We start from the raw sequence: 18,657 nt of genomic DNA, 5'->3' as shown, positions 1-18,657 counted from the left end.
TTGAGTTGGTAGGCGCTGTTGGATGTGCTTGCCTTTCACTCATGGACATTGATTTTGTTTGTTTATTCTGTTAAAACATAGCATGAAGCTCTGCTAGTCATAGCAATTCCTTACTTATTTTGGTGCCTCTATTTTCTATCTTCTACAGCCTTCAATCTTGTTGCTTTGAGGAGACTACCGATGGATTTCTTTCCGAGAAAACATGCAACTAAAAACTCTCTTTCCTACAGCAAAAGAAAAAAGACAACTTAGATATCTAGAGAAAAGATTATTATTGGGAATTGAGAAGTTTGCCATCCTTGGCTGCAATCTCCTTTCCGAGCTATTGGTGAATGCCTACATTTCCTCTCTCACCCCTCTTGAACTTGCTGAAACCAATGTTTTAAAACCTGGATCGTCAATTGAACCGGTGAAATGAAAGGGTCGAGGTTCAATCGATCAGATTGGTTCGACCCCGGTTCAATGAATTTTTAAAAAATAATTTATATAAATATATATGCACAAAATAAGACATGCAATGGACTAATTTAAAACTTCATATGATGAAAAGTTTACTATTTTTGAATAACTTGGATTTTCAAAAATAAATTTTTTAAATTCGAAGTTGAAACAAATAAATTTCATCTCAATTTCAATTATATCTACCAAAAAAAATCTTAAATCCAACCCAAAAATATCACAATATTTTGAAATTATACAAAATTCACATCTATGAGAATTTAGACATTGTGAACTTCAATTTTAATTTACATTTTTTAGATTTAGAGATTGCAATTTAAAAAAAGAAATTTGGAGTTTGAAGGAAGTCAAGAGAATCGAAAATAGAAATGCAAACTTGATAAGAAACAAAAAATGAGATAAAAGTGAGTGGTTGTGGCATTAAATAATTTGGGTTAAAGAAAAATAATTCTTTTTTTAACTTTTTTCAATTTAATGGACGAAAACAAAATAAAAAGATGGAAGAAAACATCAATAAATTAAAACTAAAGAGGTTTGATTAAAAAGGGAGTGACAAAAGAAAAGAGGAGAGAGAGAGAGAGAGAGAGAGAGAGTTGAAGATTAAAAAGAAAGAGTCATGAGAGGATGAGATTTGGTTAAAAAAAATGAAAAAAAAGAAATATGGATGTTTGTTTTATATAAATAAATTATCAAAAAAATCTAATAAGATGTGAAGGTGTAATGGTTATTACATTAGTATTCTATTATAAAGGTCTTGAGTTCAAATCTTGATAGCTACATTTTGCAAAACTTAAAAAAAAGGGGGGGGAACTTGAAAACTGAAAATCACCGGTTCAATTCGGTTCAACGGTTTTTCACGAGTTGACCGGTTTTCTGACAAAGGCAACTCTAACATAGAATCAGACCGGTGCCATGGCTGGTTTGCGGTTTAATCGATCGAACCAGACGGTCCGATCCAATTTTCAAAACACTGGCTGAAACATAGCAATCTATTTTGGTTTTTGATCTATTTCACTCACTATATTTTCTCTATATATTTAGTTGCTTTAATTAGTCAAGTTAAATTGGCTTTTGTTAATATTTATTTGGTTTTGCGTTAGATTTAGTAAAGAATGCTATTGATGTAAGGATGTTGAAATCGAAATATTTGTCTCGCTTCCATGTTCTAATTATCGTTAGTAATAGTTTTTTGTCCTAATAGACTTTACGAACTTTATCCTGTTTTCCCCTCACTCGATTCAGCCATTGATTTCCTTTTGCACTAAATTTGATATTGGACAATGGTAGGGTGACAGATGTCTGTGACCCTCAAGATTGGTCACAAGATTACAGAAGGCAAGTCAACTGGTTGTTAGGCATCTTTTTTATTTTATTTTTTTTCTTATTTTCTTGTGTCTTTGTTGTTTCAAATAAAATCTACCAGGGCAAAGTTGGATGTCGAATCAACGCCATTGCTGAAAACCAACGTCAAGCACCAAAGATGGCAAATAGCAAATAAGTATATTACAAATTCTTTTCAATCATAGCAGTCATTTTAACTTGATTTTGCTTATTGCTTTAATGTGGTATGTATTTTTAACAACACATGGGAGTTACAAAAGAAAGCAAGTTTATGTGTAAGGTAAACTATTGCAACATCTCATCTACTGTTACTTCCTTTTCTTGGAGATATTATATTATGTTACTTTATTGGTTTACTGATTTGAGCTTGATATTTGGTTGTAAATCATTTATACTCTTTCCTTGTGAATAAGTTTTCACTTGATTTCTTTTACTAGAACATTAACTTGGCAAATATGCAGGATTCGTACGGAGAATTTAGTATCAATTAGGATTATAATTTGGACTTACCATTAAACTTTTCCCCTGTTCTCTTAGTTAGTTTAGAACTTTATTTATTTTCTAAGGCATTTAATTTTGCTTCTATTGAGTTCCAAAACATGACATTTTATTTGTTTGAATGCCAGGGATATGTGGAAATATCTTTAAGTGTTTTTTGGTGTTCCTAATGGGTTCCGTTTGGATTGGCTTATTTTTCAAAAATAAGTTACTACAGTAATCTACAAACAAAAATAACTCAAAAACATCTTATCCATACAATATCAAATATTTCAAATAACATTTATAGTAAAAGTTTTTCATATACACTGTTCAGTAAAATATTTCAAAAATACCCTAAAAAACAACTAATCCAATAACCTACTATAGTTTGAACTTTTTTTTTTGTTTAATTAAATTGCTTATCTTAGTTTTTTGATGTACAGACGAAATTTTAACATTGGATGAGTTTGTGCAACTACTCCATGCTTGAAGCTTGGCATTTGTTGAGGTTGTTTCAAAAAAAGACCATCACACTACCCAAATCTGTCCAATTGGAATCTCGAATAGGTCAATTTCTTGGCAGGAAGTAATTCTCACTAACTTCACTAACATTTATCTCTATAATGAACTTCAACGTAACGACAGTTAAGGTTTACTTAAGATATTTGTGCAGCTATATACCTCTTGGACTGTTTGAAATTGAAATTGAAATCGTGAGTTCCTATTACCAAGTTCTCCTCGCAATGAATTTTCCTGCATGCATGTTGATTAAAATTTCGTGTTTCTGGTAAACAAATGAACTGCCACATGCTCTTCTTATCATAAGTGAGTACATGATACTAATGTTCTGTATTTTCCCTTGGCTCCCTACTATTAAAGTAGCTGTGGTTGATGCTTCCTCCAGCCTAAAACGTTAAGACCATATGAACGCGTATATATGATGAATCAAAATTGGACAATATATCATATTGTCCTTTTATGGCATTGTACTTAGAATATCATATGGCTAGAACTTTTAACGAACCAAATCGAGTTGACTACTTGGTGCTCAAGCTTTGTTTGTACGTTATACGAGCAGGGTTCAAGTGCGATTCGAATATTAATGAATTACAAATATTGTTCGTGTGACGGCCCCACCTCCTCCTAGGGCGTACCCCAGGGTTCGGCGGGTCGCCTGCCCAGCTCTCGTCGGGACTCAGTCGTTCACTTCAGTCCTCAATTAAAATCGAAATAAATCACAAGAATAAATATAACGACGATCCAAAACTTAACGCAAAACTTATGTACATTACTATCTCAAAAGGGAGTACAAACATCGAATATACAAAGGTTCTCAATTCTTCATACATCCAACCCGTGCCAAACGCTAAGGCGAGAACCATTACAAAATCAGAAACTAGTCTAGGCTAGTCTAAACCGAGCTCTCGTCCTTGCTCGCCTTCCCCTGTTAAGGAAAACAAACTAAAGGGGTGAGCTAAAAGCTCAGTGAGATTCTATATACAAAAGCAAGTAATTGAACAAGGACATTAATCTTGTAATAACAAATAATCCAGAAAACATGTCCAATATAAAGCGATGATAATGCATTCATTAAAAGGATACAGGTTCACAAGGAACAATTCGTTTGTTTGTTCCCCATTCATTCCCTTATTCCTCCAATTATTTAAAAAGTCATCTTTGTAAGTGAAACCCCTCGTTTTGATGTTCGTTTGTTCATTCTCATTCACCTCCTCCTGGACGTTGGCCAGGCTTTCACCCCCATCCGGACGTTGGCCGGACTCCACCCGACAACAAGGTAATACTCGAGTATACCAAACGTTCACCCAAATCACCAAATAGCCAGACCAAGTCCGCTTCTGGCTCGAGTCGATCGGTAACAAGGGCAAGGGCCCAGTTCAGCCAAAAGACTTACATTCATGCGCAACTAGTATTTCAACATTTAAACACCGAAAATCTCATATTTATTTTGGTCGAGTGCGATAAAGTACACACTCACCTAGCAAAAGTTCATTTTAGAAATCATAGAAAACAATTAACATTTAATCAAATGTTCACAAATAACCACATAGTCACAACAATCCACATAGTCATAGAAACAAAACATATATAGAACACTCACCTATTTAAGCAAAATAATGTCCAAAGTATCCTCCCGGATAACACTCTCAATCGCCAAGAAACACTAATAATAGCCAAGGGAAAATATTACAGTTAAACCCCTCCAAAGTTTAAGTGGACCAAAGAAAATCCAAATAACTACTAGTACAAAGTGTAAGTATAGTTTTCTAGTCCTCGAGCGTAAATTTGGGCAGCACGCCCTTTGTATTTTCCTATTTCCAGCCATTTATGGCTTCATTCTTTTCCTCAATCAAACCCAAGGTTACCCACAACACAAATTCATTTCAATAGCCATTCAATAGGCTCAAGACCATACAAGGACAAAAATCAAGCTAATAACAAGTGCGGAAATGAAACTTAACAGAAGACAGATTTGATGGGTTCGTGTGGAATGGACACATCCGAAGCTATGCTTATCGGATTGAAGTACAACTTATACCATTTCGAAGCTAAGACACAGGGCTACAATCCTTATGAAGATCATTTAGTCAAATTTCCAGGGTAACCTAGTCAAATTTCCAGGGTAACCTAGTCAAATTCCCAGTTCACAGAACCAAATTCCAACTAGTCGGCTAATTAACCGTACTACATTTAAAAGGCCATATCTCAGGCTACCAAAGTCCGTTTAAGGCGTTCTTGGAGGAATTGAAAAGCTAAGACAGAATACTAAAACTTTCATGTTTTGGCAAATGGCTAAAACAGCACGGATCATAGTGAATAGACACAGTCAACTGGATGAACTGTCTAACACGGATCACTGGAAACATCCTAGAGCAGCGAGGGTATTTTGGTCTTTTCACAGGCTACGTTGCTCCGATTGAGCTGAAATTTTGTAGGAACCTATAAAATACCATTCTCTACAACTTTCATGTTTTATTATAAGCCTAATTCGGCCTCTAACATAGGGTAAATAAACCGGACAGAACTGAAATGAAATTTTCCAGAAATCTGGAATTTTGGGATTCAAAGGAAACTTTCTTCATTTCTTGCTTCAATCACTACCAAAGCCCCTTATATAATCTTAGATACAACATATATCTCCATACAACAAGTATAAGCAGCAAATACCTCAAATCCTAACTCATGTAACTCAAGAAAACATACACTATATCCACCCAAAACATGATAATAGCTATCATCCACCACAAATTTAAGGTGCTAAGCCAATTTAAACAAGATCAAGAGTAAGAAATGGGGAAGTCAGCATCATTACCTTGCTAAAGTGACTACCAAAAGCAACCCTAGCTCTTTCTTCCAAAATTTCACCAACACCCCACTAACTAAACACTCAAGGAAGGTTTTAATCGGTTTAGTTTTTTGTTTCCTCACTTGGATGATCCAATTTCAAGATGGATTGGGCAGCTCTCCCTTGGGTTTTTCTCTCTCTCTCTCTCTCTCTCTCTCTCAGCCAAGATAGCAGAAAAATGAAGAAGAAAGGCAGCTCCAAAGTGATAAGAAGGCAAGGAAAAAAAATATCAACTAAGGGACCATAGGGTGGTGACACTTGTCACCAAAGCCATGAATTTTTCTCTTTCTTCTCCTTGTATTTTGGCCACAATTTTCATTTATAAGGATGAGGATGAGAGAGATATTTTGTACAAATATCAAGGGTATGTGGTGGTAAGGAAGTAGTGGTCAAGTGGTGGGTTCAATCGGTAGTGATCGATACCCGTCGGTTCGGGCCGATTTTCTTAAATCGCGTATACTAGGGTTTTTCTCTTCCTATTCACTAACTTTATATCATTGCTTCTAATTACATATTATTTCTCACCTAAAAGTCACTTTTAAGCACCAAATTTGATCCTCACTCGGTACCGAATAATCATACTACGAAAAACGTGAAAACCTTAATTCGCGCTAACTTAAAACGAAAAAGGAACAACCTTTATTTTCATGTTCATTGGCACTTATTGTGGGGTGATTGGGTAGTAAGGCTATTATAAAATCATAAGTTCCAAATAAAAGGAAGTTTTAAGAGAAACGTGAGGGATTTTACAATTCCAGTGATTAAAATTAGGGTTTCAATTAAAATATGAGAGATTTAAGAAAACCGGTTAGTCACAAGTAAATTAGGGTTTTTGATTAAAATCTTAGGGGTTTTTTTTTTTTTTGAGTTTAGGGTTTAAAGAAGTCGGGGTATCACAGTTCGAATATAATTTGTTTATTTGTATAAATATTCGATTTCTAGGTCGAGTTCGGCTTGTTAAACTATATGAGCCGAATTCAAGCTCAAACTCAAACTCGAATTTGATTTTGAAGATGATCTAATTGCATTTTTAATAAACAATACATTATTTAGAATAAGCTTAATAGTATTTATTGATTTTTAAAAAATAAATAATGCTAAATTGATATATAATTACTATTGTAGTAAAATATAATATATATTTAATAATATTAAATATATTTATATTTATATATGTATCCATGAACTATTCAAATAATTACCGAATAGGTTCATGTTTGACTCGATTATTAAATGAGTCTAATATTATATTCGAATTCGATTCGAAATCAAGCATTTTTCGAACTCGAACGAATCGAACACGAGCACGTTTGCAAATAGTTCGGGTCATTAAAAGCTCGACATCTGACCATATTAGTTGAAGCTTTTGAACTTCCTTATATTAATATTGGGATATCTGTAAAATTTATATCAGGGCTGTCTTTAGTTATTTATAAAGGCTATCATATTTGTCTAGAACATAAGAATTCCATCCAGATGTTTTGACTATTAGGCAATTTTGAATTTGGATTTAGAGCAATCCGTATTTCTAGCTTTGAAATGTTAAAATCCATGTTTAGAAGAAAGGAGGCATACCCAGAGTATTTCAATTATTACGACTGTTAATATAATTCGTTTTTCTATGTTTTGATTGGCTGATTTCGATTATTTTTAGTTTTGAAGTTTTTTTTTTTTTTTTTTTGACAGAACCCCAGAGGGGAGGTTAGCCAGCCCTGCCTTTTATTAGAAAAAGAAAGCGTTACAAAGAAGAGAATTATAAAAGATGTAACTACCCTTGAAAGGGAAAAACATGAACTCAAATCCGATCCTTCATTAGTCGTAGACGAGGGACCCGTAACAGTCGAGACGTGCCTCCCCTCTGGCCCTGGGCGGCAGTTCCGAGATTGAATCATAGCATCGCTGACCCCCTAAGTGTAAGGAAGCCAAGGCATCCGCGACTGAGTTGGCCTCCCGATACACATGAAGAAGGGATGCCTGCATCTGGCTGAGAAGGTGCCTAATCTCACGCAATACCCTGCACAGAGGCCACTTAGAGACGGCCCCTGAGCGCACCAGCTGGACAAACACTTGCGAATCTGATTCGGCAGTCAACGATCTCACCTCACGTTCTGCACACATTCTTAGACCAACCAGAAGGGACTGTGCCTCCGCCTCCAAGACCTCCAGCTCTCGAAACTCCTTATAGTAGGCAAAGATCATCCGCCCACAATGGTCTTGCAAGGCCCCGCCTCCAGCCGCCCTGCTATCAAGGACACTAGCATCAGTGTTAAGCTTCAGCCATCCCGTCGGCGGCTTCGTCCAGGAGGCAAGTGTGGCACCCCTAACCCGCCTTGGAGAAGAACCCAGATTTGCCCACGGGCAGTCCCGATCGCCTGCGAAGGAGGCTCCAGAGAACACACTAGCCCTGCCCATCTGTCTCAAAAACTCTTCGATCTGGAAGATCACCTGAGGCGGAGAGAAGGAACTCGATTGGAATCTTGCCAAGTTTTGAAGTTGTTTATGCTTTAGATAGAAATACACAGTCCACAAATGTAACCTTCCTGGGCATTCTTACGTGTAGCGTGAGGCTAAAAAACAAGTCTGTAAGAAATACACCAATCAGACTTGATTGAATTGTCCCAAATCCCCTATCAAGTAAACCTTAACATCCAATAATCGTCAAAAAGTGCGAAAGTCGGGTTTCTTAAGAAATCTCTTTTTTCTGCTGTCTTGCATGGTGAAGTGTGATTGATAAGCTGAAATTAATAGCAATCAACTTTTGACTCTGCAGCTATATCAAGGCGCTCGAATGAGAGTAGCTTTTTATAAGAATAACTAAACATAGATGAGTAAAAAAAAAATTGTAGCGAATTTTTGTTGCTGCCATTCTCGGATAGCTCTAAAAATTAACTCGAAAACCATGGAGATCAACATTAACGCAACCAAATATGTAAGAAAGTTAATTTACACACATAAAAAAATGTGTTTGGGAGTAAAGGAATAAAATCATTAATATAATAATATTATTATTATTATAAGAACAAGACTCACAATATTTCATTCTTTTTTAACTGAACACAATAAATTTTCTAAGAAACCAACACAATAAGATATCACCGTTAGGCATAATTAGAGGGCCCCCCCCCGCCCCCCAAAAGTTTTGAAAAATCAAGCTTTTCTTCTTTGGAAATAGATTATGTATAAATTTAAATAAACAAATACAAATGTTTTATATTATATATTAAGTCTTAGTTGAATTAGAGTTCGCCCCTCAATGGAAATTTCTAGTTCCACCTATGATATCACCTGATACAATACTCAAATTACTAAATAAGAAAACTATCTGAAACTAAATGTGATTAAAAAAAAAAGCAGCCAAACAATAATATGAAAACTTTTACGATTATCATAAGCAAACTCTTCTTGACTGTTTTCTTCCAATACTGGCCGAATTATTGTATGCCTAGCTAAACAATCTTTGTTTATTTGTTTGAGCAATTGGTTAAAAATATGGATTCTTTTCCGAAGACAGCTTCCGTAGTCATTTTTATGATGATTAACAAATATACTCGAGTAGGATCAGGACAATAAGGATGAACATACATGTGATTTCCTGGTTCATGGTTATGAGATAAACTCAATCTCTATTTAATTTTCCATGACCCTTAAACTTTTCTCTTACTGAAAATCACAAATGAGTAGCCAATCATGCGCGATGGAGAACTTCATGTTTCTTGTATGTTGGATTATGAGGTCAGTGACTTGTTCCACCTCTTTCACACCTGATGATGAATGTCATATTGTTCCTTTCCCTACCTCTTAATAGTTGTTGAGCATCCTTTGACCAAAGCCGTCTTACCAACACTATTAAGAGGTTCTTCGTGGAATCTCCAAGTTGTTTCGACGGTAGAGGGAACCACTATATATTATCAATGGTATTATTGTCACACATTGAGTCCATATCATATAAAATAGATATAGAGTACCATGAGTGCTGATAGCAAACAACATAAAATAGAAAATGAACCACATTCTGAAAATTAACAAAAAGGGATCTTAGATAGAGAAATACTTAATAAAAAAATTCTTTTGAAGTAATAGAGTGCCAAGATGAGATTACAATATAAAGTCAGATCTTTATATTAGCATAGACTACTACTTTAGTTATTGAGGCTACTTAATCTGTAACATGCTAAACCATCCCTCAATTGCAATGTAACTTTATTAGCCATCTGCTTGGATCTAAGTTCCATAAATGGATTTCTAGATTGCATTTCCTAAACAAAACTTGTTCTCGTTGCCTGTAATCAGCTTGAGTAGTAGCTAATTTAGAATGCCAAAAAACGTGGGCTCATATTTGAGAAAGAAAGAGACTTTAGTTCTCAAAATATCATGGCTAATTACATATAAATATACTTTATTCACAACACGAATGTCTCAAATAGTACTAAAACCACAAAATATCCCAAGAAAATGAAATTCTTCATAATGTGAGAAAATAAAATTTTAAATATTAACTGTAAAAAAAAAACTCTGATTTTCTAATGAGTTTGAACAGAAAAACCCTGATTTTCTAATGAGTTGCATCACCATACAAGGATCAAATTGGACACAGAATTAAGTGATGTTACAAAAGAAGATGAAGGAAAAAACATGGATAGAGGCCATCATCTCCACCTCATAGGAACTAGAGATCACCTCAAGGATGCCTTCGGTATCCAGGGCCATGCAAAGGTTGGTGATGGGGCAGAACAATGATGGGTGACAAGTGAGACTGAAGGTGAGTGTTTTGGGAATATGATGGATGCCGAATATCATGTGAAGCAGACAACGCTAATAAAAATTTTAGCAATGTGTAAACTCTTGAAGATGCTCTGGCAACTACTTCTTGTTGATTATAGCGAGACTACTGTAAAAATATGTGCTTGTGATTTTAATAATTCTTGATGCTTCCATCATTTATAAAAGGGTAAAATACACTTTACCGTCTGTAGTTTTGCGATTTTTTATGTAACCTCCTCATGATTTATATTAAAGTGTTAAAATGACGAAATCCGTATTCCATAACGGAGTCCACTAAAATGCCAAAAGTACCCCTATATGAAGTTAAAAATTATTTATTAACCACGGGGGGCTATGCATATTTTTTGAAAATCATAAAAGGGTTAAGGTAAAATACTAAACCATAAGGGGGTAATATAATAAAATATAAAACTATAAGGGGGTTATATAGTAAAATATTAAATCATACGGGGTTAAAGTATCACGCATAATATGTTTATATATTTTAGTCACTTCAACCATTTAAATTTTCAAACAAGGATAATTTTAACATTTTTATGAGTTTTGTTATAGAGAATCATTTCTATCATTTTGACGCTTTAGTCTAAACTATGAATGGCCTATATATAACTTTTGAAACTAGATAGAGTTATATGAAAAATCACAAAACCACAAGATAGTAAATGTATTTTACTGTCTATAAAAATAATCAAGACCAACTCCTAAACCAAGAATTCAGCAGCACAACACATGGAAATGCTTGATACAGAAACTTATTAATAACCAATTCTACACAGCTGGAAAAGATGAACAAAAACTGACTCTATGGTTTTCTTACTCTGACCCAATTTTCGAACACAATAACAAGAAAGGTGACAAGTGTTCAAGAGTATAATACAAATAATTATCGAATTATAATACAAGTTTTCTTACTCCTCCATCAAGTAAGTCTTTAAGCTGAGAATAGTCAATCAATTCTCAAATAATTATCGAACTAACCCCCACAAACATTCTTTTTTTTCAACACCCCATCAAGATATTAACGGATTTAAGTAACTTGTGTTCACCTTCTAGGCTCATGCAAATCTGTAAGCTAATTGGCTACATGGCTTGGCTTTTACATACATAGTAGGTTGCGAGAACTAGCAGGGTTGGGTGGGAAGCTAGTAGGACGAAGGAAGGGATGAATGGAATAGAAAATAGACTTGAAAAACAAAAGAAAATGAAACAAGGAGGAGGAGAAAAGGAACATTACATAACCACAAATAGTTTAATCAAATATGAAGGACCACTTTAACAAGGAAAGTTCTATACAATGCTACCAATATGCAAACGTAGGATAATTCTTGCATTATGAATGGATCCGCACGAAACGCCTTGTTCCCAATCTTCATCGTTGACCAATAAGCTCAATGCTGTATAAGAACATTGTCCAATGCTCGTATAAGAGCATTGTCCAATGGATTATGAAAGCTGAAATAGCTGTTATTCCCATGATTAAAAATAGGCCGCGAAAGCTCCCTGTGTCCAAGCTGCCAGGAGTGGAGGATGCGCTGTAGTCTTGGCAGCTGGATGTTTCCAAATGCCATTTTTTCTCAATTTCAAGAATTTGACTGCCCTGTGTAACATTCAGGATCGCTCTTGAAACGCCAGGTGCAAGAGGAGATCCAATTGGAAATGCCTGTTAGTCATGAAATTCAGGAAACAAACAGTGAGTGAAACTTGTAGGAAAAGAAAGTAGAATAAGATCAGTAGGCAAGAGTGAAAGCATGTGGCTTACAAATCCGAAACCGTCAGTCTTATATGTTGTTTGAACCATGGTATATTTAGAGCAATATGAGCCAAGTATAAGCTTCATATATGGGATCTCATCAAAAACAGCAGCAATGCCCCCATTTCCGCTCCCTTTGGTAGAAAGATCATTTAATTCCTCTGGAGAGTCGTAAGCTACAAGTCTAGACTCATCAAATCCCATTTGAAGCAGAATTTTTGAAAGAAACGAAGCATTTTGGTAACCAACATACGCCCTGGTCTTGATGAGCTCATCTACACTTGTTATAGTTGGTTGGAGTTGTTGTACAGTTAACCTTGTTGTAAGACTGGCTGTATAGCTCTGGGTAAGTATAAACACAACTAGGAACCAGATGACGAGCACGAACCTGGCCAATTTACTTACTATCTTCTCCTCTATGAAAAACAAATAAATAAATAACAGAAGAAATTTCAGTAAACTCCCAACACAAAAAGTCAAGATTAAATGATTTTGTAAGTTTAGAAACACGTTGATTTTCCCTACAATTTCATGAATTTTTTTTCTAAAAGATGTGGAGTTACCAAGTAAAGACAATAGGGCATGAATATTATAGCAAACCAAAACTACCAAAATACAGGGTAGAAGGAAAGTGATACATCCTCTTCATAGTAGAATATTCCATGCTACTATGTGAAAAAAAAAAATTGTGGAGAAGGATGAAAACTTACTTTGTGCAAAAACCATGGTAGAGAAGGAGAAGCAGAGGATCGTGCCAATTTGATGCAAAGGCGGTCCCCTGAATTCATCATTTATTCTATGTTCAAGAACCCAAATAAGAAGACCAATAGTGATAAAAGCTACAAAACTTGTCAACCAAAGATCCCAAGTTAGTGGCTTCAAAAATATCCATGTATTTCTACTTTGGTTTTCTGTGGGAACAATCATCGCTATCCCAGACTCAGTAAATGCCAAAGAAAAGTCAACATACAGCGACCTGTTTGCTGTGATTGCTATGTCTCCAGCGACTGCATCAAAATTCTGGTAGATGAACATGAAGTACGATTCAGGACTCTGCCTTTCATGAGCTTAGCAGACAAGCTATAACTATTAGCAAACGTGATATGCTATTATATGATGCTTTGCATGGTTCGGTGTGTGTCTCTTGTGGAAAAGGTTGACGAAACTTCAAAAGGTTGTAAATTTTGATAGATGTCTTTCACCATTGTTGTTTCTTTTGCAGCAGCATCATAAATTGAAAATTGACATCCATATTTAATATGTCTGCAAACTAGAGTGAGTAAGCATGGTTTGTTTGTAGAAAAAACTTCTTAGAAGTAGTTGTCTATGTTCAACCAAAATGGATATCTCTATGTTGCCTGAAATAAAAATGTATTGCTAGTATAAGAGGGAGTGAGGCATTACCCCTAAATAGACTTGGTACACCAAGTCATCGTAACTTCCAGCACTCATACCATCTGACGTTGCAAAAGGAACATACTCATAAGGGACAGCATATGGTACCAAAGCCATTACTGCATTAAATATATCAATGCAATATCCTTCGACCATGGTTGTATTTGTCTGGGAGTTTCTTGTAACCTTTACAAATTGACTAAATCGAGAATTCACTGGTACACCAACCCTCAACGTCTTCCCATTTTTTGGATTTGCCCAGCCCTTAGGAGGAGTTGCAGTGTCACCTGGCCACAATATAGTTCCCAGTTTCTTTATAGTTATAGGGTTTATCTGCCTAACAATTCCTTTATCTGCAGTCCAGAAGCCAATTTCTTTTACACCATTACCAATGACGTTTACTATGTCATAAACTGGAGATTCAAGTTGTCCGTCAACTATAATGAAGTCTCCACTTAGGCCTTGAAATGCTGTGCCTAACATTGCCTGCAAAAGCTTAGGACCATTTCTAGAGACACCAAAATTTTCAAGGTCTGTAGAGTTCCCTGAGATATCTGACAATTAATCAAAGCCAATGTTTGAAACTCCTGCTTCCTCTATTGCCATCGCGAGTGCTGTCATTGAATCATATGCCCATAGCCCAAACACATTCAATTGAGGATTGACGATGTCTGAATTGCTTTGTTGAAACTTCAACTTCCATCTTTTAATGAAGCTTTGAAGCTCTGCAGTATTAGGAACATGAGGCCTTACACCTAGTACTCCTTGCATGGTGTCAATGATAGAAGGATCAATTGAATGAAGCTCATCTGTTATGGCATCAGTGCATATCCAAGCATACCCTGCACCCATCATTCCAAGTTGTTTTGCTTTAGCAAAAAGCCGAGAGCCAAGACTGGGCAGCAGATGAACAATGAAAACCCTAGTCTGGATGGTCATTAGCTTGTGAAGCTCTGCAACAATTTGCTCATCCGTGGCTAAAGAAGGAATGACACTGCGATAAGGGATGCGTGCTTTAATCTCATCGAAGGCATCTGTCAAGAATGGTAAAATCCCTTGCCCAAGCTGATTATCAACGTAGATTGGCACAACTTCTCTCCATCCAAAGGCCTTGACAATTGAACTGATGGCTTTTACTTGAGATGAGTCATTTTGCGTAGCACGAATGAAGTATGGACTGCTAAGTGGTGAAAGAAATGTGCTTGTTGCAGAAAATGAGATGATGGGCACATGAGCTTTATCTCCAAGACCATTTATGAATTCTGCTTGTATTGATGACACCGGCCCCATGATAGCTTGCACTTCAGTATTTTTTAGTAGGTCTAGAGCTGTATTTTGCACAAGAACAATTAATTAATTAGTTAGTTCACTTTTGAACAGAGATGTCAGCTTGCAACTGCAACTGCTAAATTTGTGATGAGAATAAAACATAACAAAACTGAAAATAGAATGATCCATTTGTAGATGAACGACTTGATGATCTAGATTATTTCCGTTTATATCATATTGGGCTCCTGGTTTGGTGTATGATAAAGAACAGTGCTAATCATGGATCCTCATTTCCAGAACTGAAAACTTGAAGGCAACATGTAATTGTTGGTTAGACTACTATTCCTGCAAAAAATGAGAGCAGGACATGGCCTCATAATAGACAAAACAAAACAAATTCTGAACGATTACTTGTTTGTAGGAATGAAACTTAACGTCAGAAGTAGAATTCCTAGCTCTACAATGTGATAGATGGATTAGAACAAACTGTAGTCAAAGAATTAATTACAAATTATCCCCTTGAACTTTCTTTGGATTGCAAAGTGCTCCCGAACTATCAATGTCAGCACAATACATCTTCCAATTGTTAATTTTTTGCTTTGTACTCCATTCATCTCGTTGCCACCCAAATTGAGTGAGTGAAAAGTCATTGATGTCTATGGATTTGGTTAAGTAACTAAAATGCCTTTTTTTTTTCTGGTCTATAACCAACTTATATACTCATATATGGAGAGTTTCGTTCTTTTTCGGGTATAATGCTGAAATAGATACTTCAAAGAAAACCTAAGAAAGTTCACTGTGTAGTTTGCTCTAATTTAAAACAACAAACTATTTTCATTCCCTGAAATCCCCGGTTATAGCCCCCAGGCATATGTTTTGGAGCCTCTAACATACCCTTTACTACTATAGTAAAACTTGCCTAGAAGAACGGAAAGAAATAAATAAAGGGGGAAAAACATGACTGCAACTTGTCTATTGCAAAGTCAATAGTATGTTTGGATAGGAGATTATTTGAAGTATTTTTTGCAATAATTATTGTAGTATTTTTTGGGATGTGATTTATGTGAGATAAAAAGGTGATTGAGAATATAAAAAGTTCATTAGAAATTGTATTTTTGATGAAAGTAAAATATGTTTATTGGAATCTTCAACAAAGTCAAAACATATTTCTTAGACCAATTTTATTCCAATCAAATCGTTAAGTAATAGTAAGGGAAAATCATTCAAAATATCTCTCATCTTTCGTGAAATGAATTATTTTATTTTTACTTTTAAACTAATAACTTTACGTCCCTAACAAAAACAAGTCAGTAAATCTTTATCCCAACCTAAGTTTTAACCGTTTTTTTAGGACCAAAAAATTAGATCCCATTTGCAATTAAACAAATGACACAATCTATATTCATTTTTCCCTAAAATAGTAGAATCTAATCTGAATCATATTTATTTTCCCTTAAAATTGTGGAATCAATCTAATCCATATTCAATTACCACTAAAAAAGTGCGATATGACTTTTTTGTACGTAAAAAATGATTGCATGGGAATCAAATCATGTAGTGATTTTAGACTAAAAAGTGGTCAAAAACTTAGATTGTGGCTAAATTTTATTAACTTCGATTTGTAAAGGACGCAAAATAATATTTGAAAAGTGAATGACCAAAAAATTTATTCGACAAAATGTGAGAAACATTTTGAACAATTTTTTTCCTAATAGTAAACTATTTCGTATATTCAACTAGCCGTGTGGAGGAAAAGTAGTTGGTCCTCAAATTGCAGTTTCCCAAATGTCATTTTACTGATGAAGTGTACTAATTTTTTTCCCCCAAATGTACTGATGAAATGTACTAATTCGATGGATAAAATTTTTTCTACAAAGAAGCGGCAAAAATGGAAATGACAGGCCTAAAAGCAAATGCGATAGACACTTCTAGACGCAAAATTTTGCGCTGGCTGAAGACCTTTAGCAAATACCTCAGTCAACAGCCTAATTGTTTACGTTTTCTAAAGCAATTAGTTTCAGGATGATATGAAGTTCAGGTTAGCATGTGTAATATGGTGAAAATTTACACGTACATAACAAACAATCATGCGCGTTTCCATTCTGACGGTGATGGGGCATGCTTGATCAATGAGGAATCTCAATAACCAATGTCAACTTGCCAACTAGATAATTAATGAGTCCCAAGTGTCAAATTTTATCAACAAGGAACATAAAAGTGGGAATGGGATCAAGACAGAATAATTCGTTTTCCACGTTTTAGCTTTACTAAAGCTATTCTTTTACGCAGTTTATCGAACAGGTAATGGGCATAACATTCTGTCATCCTGGCATTTTGTACCCACACTCAACAGAATGATTAACTCAATGTAGAACAGATAACTCATCAACTCAAACAACAAATGAGTATTAGAACTGCAACTTCACCAGAAATTCAATACACAAGCCAATGCCACAGAACTTTGCAACAAGCCCAAGTGTTTGGGAATACCTTCTGAAAAAAATTACATAAAAAATTCCAACGAGAAAAGATATCTTATGTTCTAATTACAAACCCATTCACAAGATAAAAGTGTCTAGAGATTTTTATTATTACAATTCTCTTCCAACTCTCTTTTCGCTGATTAGTTCCTCAAGGTTGCAGATTTGTGTATGAGAAATGGGAGGGGTGGAGTTTATTTCTTTCGGAGAATTGAGAGGATAGAAAATAGGGATTTGGAGATTTATTTTTACTCCATTTTTATATTGCTGCATGTAATAACAGAGGGAAAAATAAAAAGAAAACTAGAAAACTGCGACGGAGGAGGCGCGTTATAATCAAATGATGTTTCGTAGACAGGTGCGTTAGCTTTCAGTTTAAAATTGTTGGTGAAATCGGGACCAATGGAAATTGATTAAATATATGATGTGAAAAATAATGGACCCTTTAATCTTATATAGGCTTGTCCAATAGTTGATGTTGATCAGGTAAAACTTGCCGATGGGGAAGAGCTAATCTACTAAATTGTTAGTGGTCTTGTTTTGTCATCTAAAGATAAAACGTCTAGTTCTAACTATTCCACCTCTACTTATTTCTTCCTCCCTCTCACATCCTAAACCTCATAAGCAAGCAAATTTCCATGCAGAAACAGATGTTGGAAACGAGTTTGCTTGCGAGAAGTTTAGTGTACAACGATATGTTGCTAAATTGGAATCTGGGCCGGAGATTGAAAGAACAGAAAGCATTACCTGCAGCTGCAGCGCCAACCACATCTTTCTTCGAGTCCCGGCTGTTGAGGACAATCCTAGTCTTGTAGTCACTATGGGAGGAATAGAAGTCTGAAAGAGCCATGGAGATGCAGCTCAACCCCATCTTTCCAATCCATGTATCCATGTCTAGAACCACTCCCACATTCACGGGAATTGTTGTGTTCTTCTGTGCACTGACAATTTGCGATGGTAGAATCAGCACCCAAAGAATTTGTGGGAAGGAGAGGAGAAATGCATGGACTTTGAGATGTTTTAGTTTTTTCTGCATCTTTGCAGTTTGCGAGATTCATGTCTAGGTTATGAGACATATTTCTACGACTGAGGGTCGGCAGCTTGATGAATAGTTAGAGTAAATTAGTTTTTCATTAGGTAAATTTTATAGATTTTTGAAGTTATTCAATTTGGCTGGTTTTGTTTAAATTATGAAATAATTTTTTGGCCAAAATTTTTATTTTTAAATAACTAATAAGGTTGAATTTTACAAATTAAGTTGGCTAGAAATTTTTGGAAGAAAATCACATGTTTATGTGATCTTCGATGAACATAGTTTTTGGCATGATCTTGTTAAA

General features: G+C 35.3%; 1 pseudogene; it reads right to left on the bottom strand.

The window, feature by feature from the left end:
- Window positions 1–11,640: 11,640 nt before the first annotated feature.
- On the bottom strand, window positions 11,641–18,418 carry LOC140013272 (glutamate receptor 2.7-like; annotated as a pseudogene).
- Window positions 18,419–18,657: the final 239 nt, after the last annotated feature.

The sequence above is a fragment of the Coffea arabica genome, chromosome 8c (genome assembly GCF_036785885.1).
Source record: "Coffea arabica cultivar ET-39 chromosome 8c, Coffea Arabica ET-39 HiFi, whole genome shotgun sequence".
In the NCBI taxonomy this organism is placed as follows: domain Eukaryota; kingdom Viridiplantae; phylum Streptophyta; class Magnoliopsida; order Gentianales; family Rubiaceae; genus Coffea; species Coffea arabica.
This window is presented reverse-complemented; position numbering and strand designations above follow the sequence as displayed.